This window comes from Littorina saxatilis, linkage group LG12 (genome assembly GCF_037325665.1).
Source record: "Littorina saxatilis isolate snail1 linkage group LG12, US_GU_Lsax_2.0, whole genome shotgun sequence".
NCBI lineage: Eukaryota > Metazoa > Mollusca > Gastropoda > Littorinimorpha > Littorinidae > Littorina > Littorina saxatilis.
In genome coordinates, this window is record NC_090256.1 from 11,513,620 (window position 1) to 11,527,061 (window position 13,442).

A 13,442-nucleotide genomic window follows, 5' to 3' on the forward strand; every position below is an offset into this window, starting at 1 on the left:
TAATCCAGCAGAAACAGCTTCTCTTCCATACATTTGAATCATTTATATTGATACCACATGGAGACTATTCTGAACACACAAGCGTGGGTTTTCTCTCTACAGTGCTTTTCCTAAAGTTAAATATTGAATTTTTGAATTTAAAGTTTTGGCACACCACTTTAAGATAATGCTCAAGGAAATAAATAGTCTTCTTTTTTCATTAACGCTTTTTCTCACAGTGATGTGTCAATATCTCAGACGCAAATCCAGAGTCATGCACCGTTTTATGCTTGGGAAGCGCACTATACTCACTTTGGTAACGGTCACTGTTAGAAACATGCATACCAATCAATCAATTAAGCGAAAATGAATGATAAGATTCGATTATGTTCTTTTTGTGCACAGGCGGTTATATATACAACGTGCATAGTGTCAAAAGAAAATCACACACACACACACACTGAAAGTATGAAGAAGCCCCTCCAACTTTTGGTTGAGTTTGACTGCATTACCTTGAGGAGACTGACGACACTTCACAATGGAAAGAAAAATAACTTTTACATTTCAGTGATTTGTTTTAAGTACAAAAGTACAAGTGAAAGTAGAAATAAATTAACGTGACACTATCCCGTAATCACATATCAGGGTCAACTATAATCTGTCCATTGGTTTACAAAACTTTATTCAATTTGTTATCATGACAGAAACAATGCATTGTTTTTTTAAGATAACTGACTCAAGCATAAATGCTTATTTTAAGTCATCCTGGTATGTACATAACAAAGTTTAGCATGATGGCGGACTAGATACATTTACTCATTTCAGACAACGAAAAAAAACAGACAAACCTGATGCGCAAGCAATCAAAAAAGGGAGGGGGTGGTAGTACAGAACTTGGTGGGGGTAAAAACAAGAAACAAAAAGAAATGGGGTACGAGAGAACAGAATTCAGCATAAGGGGGAAAAAAAAAGGACGACGAAGACTTGGAGCGCCAGAAATGTTGGAAGAGTGGGTCACGTCACAATAATATTAAATGCACAGAAGACACACACGCAAAGTTAATACATTTTGTGATCGGCGAAAATGGCACTAAATTACATAACGATTGGGCCATAATCGATAAGTCGAAACAAGGACACAAAACACGAGAGAAATTACGAAGAACAATTGGTCAGGCAGCATTTGTCTCATGACAGTGTCAAATGAACATTACAGTGAATAAAATGTAGAGGCTCATGTACGGAACATGCCTGGTTGTCTTAATAAATTCTTGTACAGTTATGAATATGGTCTGATTGACATTCCGGGAATATTGCGGGATGCCTTTCAATAATATTTCAATAAACTTATAATCAGTTATCAATTGACAATAATCGTACATCTCTACACAAGGGTCAATGCAACAAATATGTGCTCAGCAGTCTCCCTTGGGTAACCGCACTCACATTTGGGCATTCCTTGAGGTGCCGCTGACATAAATCAAAATTCAAATCACTCATACCAATACGCAGTCTGCAATTATGGACTTTTTCAAATCTATCTCCAAAATAATAATGACATGGTACTTTAAAATCAACGTTGATTGCAGTAAAGTAATTGACTGACAATTAGGGTTGTATGTGGGGTGCCTAAATTTGAACTTTTCTTATTCCCGAATATTTTTTGTGGGCGCAGAAGCACGGGGCAAATGGTATTGTTTTTTTCTGGAGGGGGATCAGACAATATAAAACAATTAGAGGCCGAGTTGCCTGACAGAAAGGCCAATTCTAGCCCCAGTCCATGCCGGTTACATGTAATTAGCTATGCACACATTTGAGATCGATACCCAACCTTACTGAGCATCAGTTCTTTGCGTTATTTTAATTTTCTTGTTTTTCTTTAAAATAAAAAAGGGAATGGTTTTATTGATGTCATTTTATTATGTCATTATCTAGTCAGCATAAATGACTTTTGTGGATACAGGAGAAAGTGTTAAAATGTGAAGATTTCAAGTGTGGTTTGTGGTCATCTGCTCAGTTGACCACTTAAAATGTTGTTTCATTTGATGATACGTTTTGTTTGGTGTTCCCGCTTGAATGTGACAGTAAGTTGTACAATGTTACTCTGTGTGTGTGTGTGTGTGTGGTGTGTGGTGTGTGTGTGGTGTGTGGTGTGTGTGTGGTGTGTGTGTGTGTGTGTGTGTCAGTGTGTGTCATGTGTGTGTGTGTGTGTGTAGTGTGTGTGTGCGTGCGTGAGTGTGTTTGTGTGTGTTGGTGTGTGTGTGTGTTTGGTAACCGGCTTTGTACAGCGGGACCACCTTATTTTGTCATGTATTTTTTATTCATTCTGGAGCTTTATTAAATAAACTGCCCATTTCAATCACAACTCTGGTCTGGTCTTATTGTCAGTGTTGCATAAATGATTGTATGTGAGCTTGTGAACATACAAAGAAAAAAGAAAGAAACATTCTGTGTCGAAATATCTTGACTAAAAATCAGGCGGAAGACTACACCTGTTGCATTTCCTATTATGCTCAGGCAATTATAACTGAGGGCGGAAGCGACAATGATTCGTTTTCCCCCCAGATAACATTAATTTGTAGAGACGGAAAAGGAACACGCACATTCTGGAACTGATTTGTGTAAATAACTGAGAGGGTGTTTTTGTCTGTTTTGTGAAACGGTCCTCACACATTTGCAAAGTTCCACAGTTAGGCAGCTGAATTAAAGCATTACATAATGCATAGTGTAAACTCTAGGCCTACTTCAAGGTCTTATTACTTCAAGATGCATACACGTGCTGTTGTATCTGTTAGTGCTTGCCGGACACCAGTGCTGATTAAAATGGCTTAGATTGTTACTAATTTGAAACTACAGTATGTCCTTTTACGCGTTGTGGCAACTGAATTTTGTTGGTACCGATGATTTATACAAAGACTTTTATCACAGGTTTCTTCCATATCAAACATTTATACTTACCTTCAAGTTCGAGTTTACCTTTACTTTCACGAGGAGAGTCTGTGTGTGTGTGTGTGTGTGTGTGTGTGTGTGTGTGTGTGTGTGTGTGTGTGGTGTGTGTGTGTGTGGTGTGTGTGTGTGTGGTGTGTGTGTGCGCGTGCGTGTGTGCACGCTTAAATATTCTTGATTTTTGAACATAAGCAGTTTATCTGTCATGGAGTTGTGTGTGTTTTCATGTCTGCGTGTTCTTTTCCCCCTCCTTCCTCCTCTCGGCAGTCCGGCTTCAGTCATTTTATTCCTCCCCTCAAAGCAGACAGCAGCATTGTGTTAATGTTCAGAACTTTGCCAGGTTTTTTGTTTGTTTGTTGTGCTTCTTTAATTTAGGTTTGTTGTTTGTTTAAAACACTCAAACATACGCACACATCCACACGCACACTTTTACTTTTTAAGTTATAATAAGTATTGCATTCAGCCACGGTTTTTTTTCTCAGTTGATATTCTGATTTTTGCCATTTTTTTGTGTAATTTGTTTTTGTTGTGCTTGTTTGATGTAGGTTTGGTGTTGTTTGTCGTTGTTTGTTTAACACACACTCAAACACACACTAACCAGACACACACACACACACCACCACACCACCACCACAAGAATAGGTTTACACTCACTTTTTCCTCCACGTTTTAATTTTGGCAATATCATTAACCCAGGATTGCAAAGCAGGGATCATTTGTCAATTTCATAACAACGTACATACAATTTCAGCTGGTCACTTCAATAAAATGTGCATCATCACAGGTTTCTGCTGGAATGACAGTGTCTTATCTGTCAACACAAAATACACACACACAAAATGAGTGTGATGCTGTATGCCTCCTAACAGATCCTAACTTCACCCTCCAAACCTCCCTGCAGATGTATGTTCTGTGCACAAAAATAACCTTTTAAAATATACAAAATGCAGACGACATTTCTACATTTGTAGTTGTGCTGCAGACCTGTTTACCCCCATAAGTGTTTTGGAGTAATGCTCAGCCCCAAAAATAGTAATCCTGGTACAAAAATAGTAATCATCCAGCATTCGTCGCCAATTACAACGCACATGACAACTGTGTCTGCGAAACGCAATCATGCACATATATCCATCATTCACAAACAAAACACATCAGTCAGTTTTTGTAGTCATCATAATGTCAAAGAAGATTACATCAAAAGCACATGCATCACTGATTCTTTTTCTTTTGCTCGTAGTAGGCCTTTTTCAGTGTGTCAAGCGCTTCTCTACTGTACTTGCGCTTGCTGAAGGTACTGAACTTGTCAAATTCAGGTGCACGGAGCCCCTGGGGCTTTTAGTCATACCTCAGGCAGCTATCTATTAGAAGAACTACCAAGTTTCATTGACTTGCACCCAAAGAGTCAAGAACTGCGATTTTTTTTACGAATCAATTTCGTACTCGGACCCGGCTGGTCTTGACCTATTTTTGGATCTAAATTTAGATCAGGTAGATCACCACATCATGCACAAAAAGACACGTCACTAGCAAACTATGTCAGACATCATCATGAGTTTGTATAAAACAAAATGGAGGCCGGAATCACTCAGTTGAATCGAACTCCGACCAAACACCACGTAATAACTAGGTTAATTTATGCACTCGCGTGAACAAGAAACTGTCGAGCTTCACAGATGTCGTCGTTGGGTAGTTTTACTACCATAGGAGGATTTTTGAACTGTAAATGCACTCAGCTGCAACAAAAACGCAAAACGAAGGCTGTAAGCTGCACTGTGCCTTTAAGTAGCTCAACACAATGATCGCAGCCCAGGGTGCTAACACAGTTTGGAAGGTCAAGGTTTTATAGTATGCTTCACTAACGGGATCTTATAAAAAAAGCTAAAACATTTACCACTGAAGAAAAACCATCTCTGAACAATTCAAAATTGTCACACTACTAGTTTTACATTTTAAGGATCTTGCCTAGTGCACATCTTTTTATTATGAAACATTTGTATTGTAAACAAAAGAAAACACAATGTCTTGTGATCTGTAAATGTTCTTAATACAGGGAACTTTATACATTGTTCAAGTGAAGTACTGTACAGCCTATTTAGCTTGTTCATTTTCTCCCTATAATCTGCTACAATTCAATAAACTGCTGTAAACTTGTGTGCCCTTAAAGTAGATTTATGTCCTTCTGTGTGGGCACCTTCTTCTTCTTCTTCCTCTTCAGTGTTCAGTGTTTGCATTTGGATGTGTGCTCTCTGGCCAAGTCTTGTTGCACAGGGGTACGGGTGGCAAGAAAAGGCCACCCTCTCAGAACGTGTTGCAGAGTCTGTTCTTCCTACCCTAGCCACAGTCGCACGCTGTAGGTGCAAAACCTATCCTTTTGATGTGTACCTTCAGACAGCAGTGTTCTGTGCAAAGGCAAACGATGGCTGTCTGTTCTGCGTGAGTAAGATGGGGATATGGTCTTCAATGAGCGGGTAGCTGTCTGTCTTTTTAAAAAAAAATAGACATCAAAGAAGCTGCAGCACCAGCCAAGTGTTGACTGTTTTCTTTATGCGTAACCTGGTCCTGGCAGTAGCTGTTGTCCATCTGTAAACAAGCAAGATCATTATTATAATATATTGATGGTGTATTTGTTTTACCCAAAAGACGATTAAAATAACATTTAATTTTTGTTTTAGTTATGTGGCATACATGCAGTAGAACGATCATATCTTGTGATATCTGCCCTCTTGAAAAAAAAACCTACTATTCAAAATGTACTTTTACATAATTTTTGGTTAACTTAGGCTTTTGAAGATCCACATCCAATCCTGCCACAATGTAGGCACAATCATAGGCTAAAATTGTCAGGGTTATTTACCATCGAACTGTCCTCAACATTCTATGCTGACACACACACATGCACACACACACTGGCACAGACACATAACTTGACTTCACTTAGGAAGGTTATGTGATGCTTAAATCATTTGTCTTGCCACTAGTTCATCACAAGTAACCACTGTGTTTATTGCTGGTATGTGCTTAAATGGAGGGATAGTCTTATCCCATGGTAAAACATTTTTTTTTTAAAAAGCCTGGCAGGTGATGTGAGATGTGAGCCAAACTGTGTTCACGAAAAGCAGCCGGCCTTTAATAACACAAAGCTGCCTCTGTACACAATTCTGCTTTTACACATGCTATCCCTTAACTTGGATTCATACCAAAAATCAAGCCTGGTTTCATAGGAAACAGTCAGAATGTTGATTCAGCATTTAGAATGATAATCTTATTTCATGTACACGCCTTGGCAAATCTGACAATTAAGTAAGCAGAAGTTTTCTTCACGGGACGGATTTGCTCATTTTATTATGTAGCAATGCACTTCACTTGGTCACATACATCGCCCCCCTCCCCCCTCTGTGCACAGTGATAGTTTTAAACAAGGAATTCTGTAAACACAGGGGTGGTCAAATACACCCCCCCCTTCCCTCTGTGCACAGTGATAGTTTTAAACAAGGAATTCTGTAAACACAGGGGTGGTCAAATACACCCCCCCCTTCCCTCTGTGCACAGTGATTGTTTTAAACAAGTAATTCTGTAAACACAGGGGTGGTCAAATACACCCCACCCCCCCCCCCCCCCTTCCCTCTGTGCACAGTGATAGTTTTAAACAAGGAATTCTGTAAACACAGGGGTGGTCAAATACACCCCCCCTTCCCTCTGTGCACAGTGATAGTTTCAAACAAGGAATTCTGTAAACACAGGGGTGGTCAAATACACCCCCCCCCTTCCCTCTGTGCACAGTGATAGTTTTAAACAAGGAATTCTGTAAACACAGGGGTGGTCAAATACACCCCCCCCCTTCCCTCTGTGCACAGTGATAGTTTTAAACAAGGAATTCTGTAAACACAGGGGTGGTCAAATACACCCCCCCCCCTTCCCTCTGTGCACAGTGATAGTTTTAAACAAGGAATTCTGCTGTAAACACAGGGGTGGTCAAATCCACCCCCCCCCCCCCTTCTCTCTGTGCACAGTGATAGTTTTAAACAAGGAATTCTGTAAACACAGGGGTGGTCAAATACACCCCCCCCTTCCCTCTGTGAACAGTGATAGTTTTAAACAAGGAATTCTGTAAACACAGGGGTGGTCAAATACACCCCCCCCCCCCCCCTTCCCTCTGTGCACAGTGATAGTTTTAAACAAGGAATTCTGTAATCACAGGGGTGGTCAAATACACCCCCCCTTCCCTCTGTGCACAGTGATAGTTTCAAACAAGGAATTCTGTAAACACAGGGGTGGTCAAATACACCCCCCCCCCCCCCCTTCCCTCTGTGCATAGTGATAGTTTTAAACAAGGAATTCTGTAAACGCAGGGGTGGTCAAATACACCCCCCCCCCCCCCCCTTCCCTCTGTGCACAGTGATAGTTTTAAACAAGGAATTCTGTAAACACAGGGGTGGGACTCTCTTGTGATGAAAAAGGAGGAAATCCCTTTTTTTCCAGGGGGTTCGGGGGCATGTTACCCCAAATTTTGGTTAAATGGTACATTAAAATCTGTGCAATCTGACAAAAAAGACATTCTCCACACTCCCCAACCTCCCCCCCCCCCCCCCTCAAAATTACTATTAGTTATCAGGAGTTTTCAGTCAGCACAATTTAACTCTCAAGCCTCCAGTGTTCTGTTTCATCTCCACGTCACTCCAAATCATTCAGTCAACAAGTCATAGATATTGTAATGAAATGTGACGCGGAAAAATAGATTACTCCAGCAGAATTCGTAAGTTGTGTCCGCGGAAATCCGCGGAAAAGTCCCACCCCTGAAACAGCACTGCATGGTGCCTTTTCCAGAAATAAATTCATCAAAAAATGTCAACTCACAACAGCAAGAGTCAGTGTGTCGATTGTTCATATGTGACAAAGTTGAGGGATGAGCTTATCCTATCTTAAAGCCTGGCCAGAACTGAGACGGTGACGAGAAGTAGTGTGCCTATAATGACACAATGCTTTCTTCGTAACCAATTAGATTCAACATCTCAGATCTGGTCAGGCCTATACAAATGCCATCTCTCAACTTGGTCCATACAAAAATCATGAACCTGGCTTAATTCTGTACAGAGTGGGAATTTGTTTTTCTCTTTTTCGAAATCCAAAATAAGCAAAATCAGGTCTTAAAATCAATCAATCAATATGAGGTTTATATCGCGCGTATTCCGTGGGTACAGTTCTAAGAGCAGGGATTTATTTTATCTTTTTATTTTATGCAATTTATATCGTGCACATATTCAAGGCGCAGGGATTTATTTATGCCGTGTGAGATGGATTTTTTTTTTACACAATACATCACGCATTCACATCGGCCAGAAGATCGCAGCCATTTCAGCGCATATCCTACTTTTCACGGCCTATTATTCCAAGTCACACGGGTATTTTGGTGGACATTTTTATCTATGCCTATACAATTTTGCCAGGAAAGACCCTTTTGTCAATCGTGAGATCTTTAACGTGCACACCCCAATGTAGTGTACATGAAGGGACCTCGGTTTTTCGTCTCATCCGAAAGACTAGCACTTGAACCCACCACCTAGGTTAGGGAAGGTGGGAGAAAATTGCTAACGCCCTGACCCAGGGTCGAACTCGCAACCTCTCGCTTCCGAGCGCAATTGCGTTACCACTCGGCCACCCAGTCCAAGTCCAAATGGAGCAAGTCTTAAAATGGGAGTGAATTTACAGATGTTATGAACAAGAAGTCTGCGAAAACAGGGTCATTAATAGGAAGGAGTCTTAGATTGGGGTGTCTTAAAAGGGGCAGGGGTGGAGGCCACTGTAATGACCATGAAATAATCAAAATAATACTATCAGTCATCTTATTCTCTACCAAATTTCTAGAGGTCAAGACAATGATACAGATTATTTACTTGTGTCACTGTTAGTGTCATTCTATGAATAACAGACCGATAGAAAGAGAGCTCTGTGTCTTGTACCTGGGTTCGTGCTCAGTTGCTTGAAAATTGACTTGTCAGAGGTTCTTCTTCAGCCTTACACCAGCCTACAGCGGTAGCTTCTACTTCACCAAACTTTGTTCTGAAACAAAACAAATAAAACACATCTTCAGGGTCAAGCATATGTATCAAATCATGATCACACAATTAAACCTTCTTCTTTGGTCAGTACTATTGAAGATTTGTTAATTGTTTCTTGTTCACAAAAGCACTAATCAAAAAATTGCTCCAGGGGCTTGCAACGCAGTACAATATATTACCTTACTGGGAGAATGCAAGTTTCCAGTACAAAGGACTTAACATTTCTTACATACTGCTTGACTAAAATCTTTACAAACATTGACTATATTCTATACAAGAAACACTTAACAAGGGTAAAAGGAGAAACAGAATCCGTTAGTCGCCTCTTACGACATGCTGGGGGGCATCGGGTAAATTCTTCCCCCTAACCCGCGGGGGGTTGTACAAGATAATGAAATAGAGTGAATTTTGAAGTGCATTCATAATTAAAGCCCAATCATGTGGTTTAACCTACCTAGTCTTGAAAAGCCTGTCCGAGGAAACAGATCAAGCACCCTTCCGCAGACCTTCCTGACGGAAGAGTCTTGGTTGTAACCGCTCACTTTCTAAAGTAGTCCATAAGCAGTTCCATGTGCCTATGTTATCACTGTAACCAGCTCCTTTGTGTACCTGTGATCTGGATGAGCTGCAACACATAAAACTTTCATATGAACACTATGTCAAGTATACCAGTTAGCATCCATCAAACACTGACTGACTGAGGAGCATCACAAGATCTGTTCTAAGGAGGTAACAACTATTGTCACAAAGTGTTTATGATACAGCTGCAGGCACATGGCACTGAGTGGTCAATTGGTGAGGGGGGGGGGGGGCAGAAGTTCTGCTCAGTCTTGTCTGCTGATACTACACTTTGTGGTGGTGTAAGGCAGGGAATCACACCCCAACCACTGGCCCCGCCCACCTGGTGTCGAGTGCCTGTGGATACATCAGTCCCAGTCATGGCTGGCCCCCGGTTGACAACTGCCATGTACGTCATGTACGGGTACATTTACTTTGCAGTACAGATTAGTTTTCAATAGCAATGACATCATGGACGCACACCTGCCCAACGCAGACAAGGACAGCAAAATCAGGGACCAAACGTGATAAAGAGTAACTAATCGTCACAAACATCAAAATGCTTTGCATTTCTTGACCAGATAACAATCATTTCTGGGCAATTGAAGATTATTATTCCACCTACAGGCTATCACCCCCATGGCTGTTACTTGTAACACATTTCATTTCTTAAAATATGTTTTGTAAAGTAATACTGTAGTTAATAGATTTCTCTGAAAGGCACATTCCTTCTCATGAAAACAATTTGGCTCACCGTCTAAGATCTGGTCAGGCTTTAAAATGGGATAAGACATGATCTCTTAACTTGTTCACATACCCACAATGAACGGTCTGGTTGCTCTCTGCGCCAAGTGCGATTGTGTTATGAATAAATGCTGTAAAAGCTACAACTGTACTAGCTCATTTAAAAAAAAAATCACAAAATGTCATTTCACCACAGCAAGCAAACAGTGTGTTTATTTCTGGTATAGAACAGACACACACATACACACACACACACACATACACCAAAGCAACACAAAAGCCCAAAACATGCCTACCATCTAAATGAGGAATCCAGTTCCAACTGTCTTCTGCCAATATAACACTGCCAGAGACACCATGGTGTAGAAAGTCAGTTTAAAGAGAGACTACCTGAAAGAAAAATGATACAATAATAATAAAACACCCAGTGCAATAGACATACTTGCTCGTTAAAGGCTTACTTTACCATGTAAAAACATTTTGCTTCACAGTCTCAGATCTTGTCAGGCTTTTACTTGGGATAAGATCATCCCTCTACTTGGACGAATAGCAACATAGATCAGCTTGAATGCTCTCTGTGCAGAGTGGTTTTTGTTTGTTTGTTAAAGAATTAGTTTTGTTAACAACACTGGTACCTTTTTGTGAAAATATTTCATCACACATTTTAACTCACCACAGCAAGCAGTCACTGAATATATAATTTTTTGTATGTGGCCAAGATGAGGGATTCCATGTTAAAGCATAGCCACATTATACTGTAGTGACAAGGCAAGTGGGCCTTTAAATTGTAAACTGATATATTGTGCATTTTGACTTCTTCATAAATTATAACCCTGATGCAGGCAGTCATCAGTACATGTAGTGGTTTAGTCCCTTGAATGAGAAAAGAATGACTTTGCAAGAAAGAAACTTGGAGTCAAAGTCAAAATACCCTTTAAATTAAAAACTATAGATTCCACAGGGTTTGAAGTTAGAAAGCTCTGAAAATAACTCTGCTATTTGAAATTGACTAATAGTATTAACTTATACCGCCATACATGATACACATGTACAGACAAATGAACTAAGGCTTGTGAAGATCCATAATCCTGCTACACAAAGACACAATCATTCAGAGGTTGAAATTGCCAGGGTCATTTTCCATCCCCATGTAGCCTGGATTTAATTACTGGCATGTTTTTCAGTTAAAGAGATGTGTCACTCAGAATGACAGGAGATGGTTCACTCAATGCAGAGCATAATATAACATTGATTTCTTCATGCCATCTGATTTGCAGTTGAATTCACAGGGCGAGAAAAATTCTAGACTGTCCTCAACATTCTATGCTGACTGTAAATTGTAATTATATAATACATCCACCCTAGCTAACTGGTACACTAATCACTTGCTCTGGCTTACTTCTTTTTCCAACATAATAAATCTGTTATTTGTACTTTAGCCTTTTGTGGTAAAATATTCTCATTACCACCAGTTGCACTCACAAGCTATTGCACTAGTGTATTTTGGAAATGATCAAAGGACTTACTTGTGTTCTACAACAGCACCATGTCAGTGTTGCGGGAAGAATGAGGCAGGGCTTGGTAATAACTGAGACCTGCAAGTAAACAGAACATATTTAGAATCCCAGCATGTGTTATAATTTGTGTATATTTATATTATAAGGTCTTACATTGCAATAACAAACACACACACACACATGCACACACTCATTCAATGTGCTCTATGTGCTAAGAATAAGAGTGATTGTTTAATGAATTAACGCTGAAGAAGCTACTAGTTGCTTAAACACATTCATAGCAAAATGTCACTTGATCACCACATCAAGCACACTGTATCTTCATTTCTGGTTGTATACATTGTATGCAAGTGGAGGGATGATCTTATTCCATGTAAAATCCTAGCTCAGCTGATCTCTCTCAACTTGGATTCATACCAAAAATCAGGAGCCTGGGTGTTTCTGTTCAGTGGGCATTTCCCTATTTGTTTTATTTGAATGCATTTCTTAAAAAGAACACTTCCTCTGCATAGCCGTCAGGATGTTGGTTCCACCTTTGGGAATGTGTCTTAGTGGACGGACAATCTTATTCCATGTACATGTTCCATTCCTTCGTGCATAATGTGAGTCTACTGTATTTTAGTCATAAACAATGACCTTCATTCTAATAAGAAGAGACTATTACCTTTCACCTCGGACGTGTCAACTCATATTTTGCCGCTGAGTCGGTGGACAGTTGCTGGAAACCGAGTCCGTCGACTGAGAGCCCGCCCTTGAACGCACTCTCCCCTGTACCGCATAGTTTTAAACCTCCCCACCTTTTTAATCTCCCTGTTTGCCGGAGCTAACCACTATCGGTAACAGTGACTCAACCGCAGGACTCTGAGACGTTCGCAAGAACCCAGTCCTCTTCGGAAGAAGATGATGATCAAAGATGCATTGCCGACGCCGGCCATGTTGAATTAGTGAAAACCGAAACGTGGAAGCGAAACTAACTTATCTTCGGGAATCAATTAGGAAAACTATATGTGTAGTAGGTAGAAAAATGGCATTTAATGAGACAGATAAAACTCGGATCAAATGAGAAAGAAAGAACTATCCAAACTTGCAAGCACAGCCGCGGTAGTCCTAAGTACGTACTGAAGTTCCCGATCCATGTTTTAGTCTAACCAGCGCTGTCTCTAGTCTATAGATGCGCAACAGGATAAGAGATACCCTGAGGTTATAAGTGATACTCCCACATACGTTGCACAAGCATAGTTTAACGTTACCTTATGTACGGTCCAACCGGTGTGCAATGGGTGAGAAGAGAGAGAGAGAGAGAGAGAGAGAAAGAGAGAGAGAGAGAGAGAGAGAGAGAGAGAGAGAGAGAGAGAGAGAGAGAGAGGGAGAGAGAAAGAGATAGATACAGAGAGTGTGCTTTTCACAACCTGTCTAACTCTATAACTGTTATTACTTCTTTCTGCTTTCGGCTGTGTCTGTATGTGTTCAGGCTTTCGCAAACTTCACGCAGAATTCGAATCCACGTCTGTGCGCTTTCCGCCAAACGAACGCCCTCTGGCAAACCCTACTTTTTAAACTGGAAGTTAGTTTGTTTGAATTGACATTCCCCTGCTTCTATAAAAGGATACATTCTGCAAGAACAACTCACTCGCAAAGTTGT

The 13,442-nt window shown here is 40.4% G+C and overlaps 1 long non-coding RNA gene across 1 annotated transcript; it reads right to left on the reverse strand.

The window, feature by feature from the left end:
* Positions 1–4,080: 4,080 nt before the first annotated feature.
* LOC138981248 (uncharacterized) lies at positions 4,081–13,077 on the reverse strand. Its single transcript, XR_011460600.1, has 6 exons — positions 12,465–13,077; positions 11,810–11,878; positions 10,580–10,673; positions 9,436–9,606; positions 8,883–8,982; positions 4,081–5,505 (listed from the first exon to the last, which is right to left on the reverse strand). It is a non-coding gene; the product is annotated as an uncharacterized lncRNA (long non-coding RNA).
* Positions 13,078–13,442: the final 365 nt, after the last annotated feature.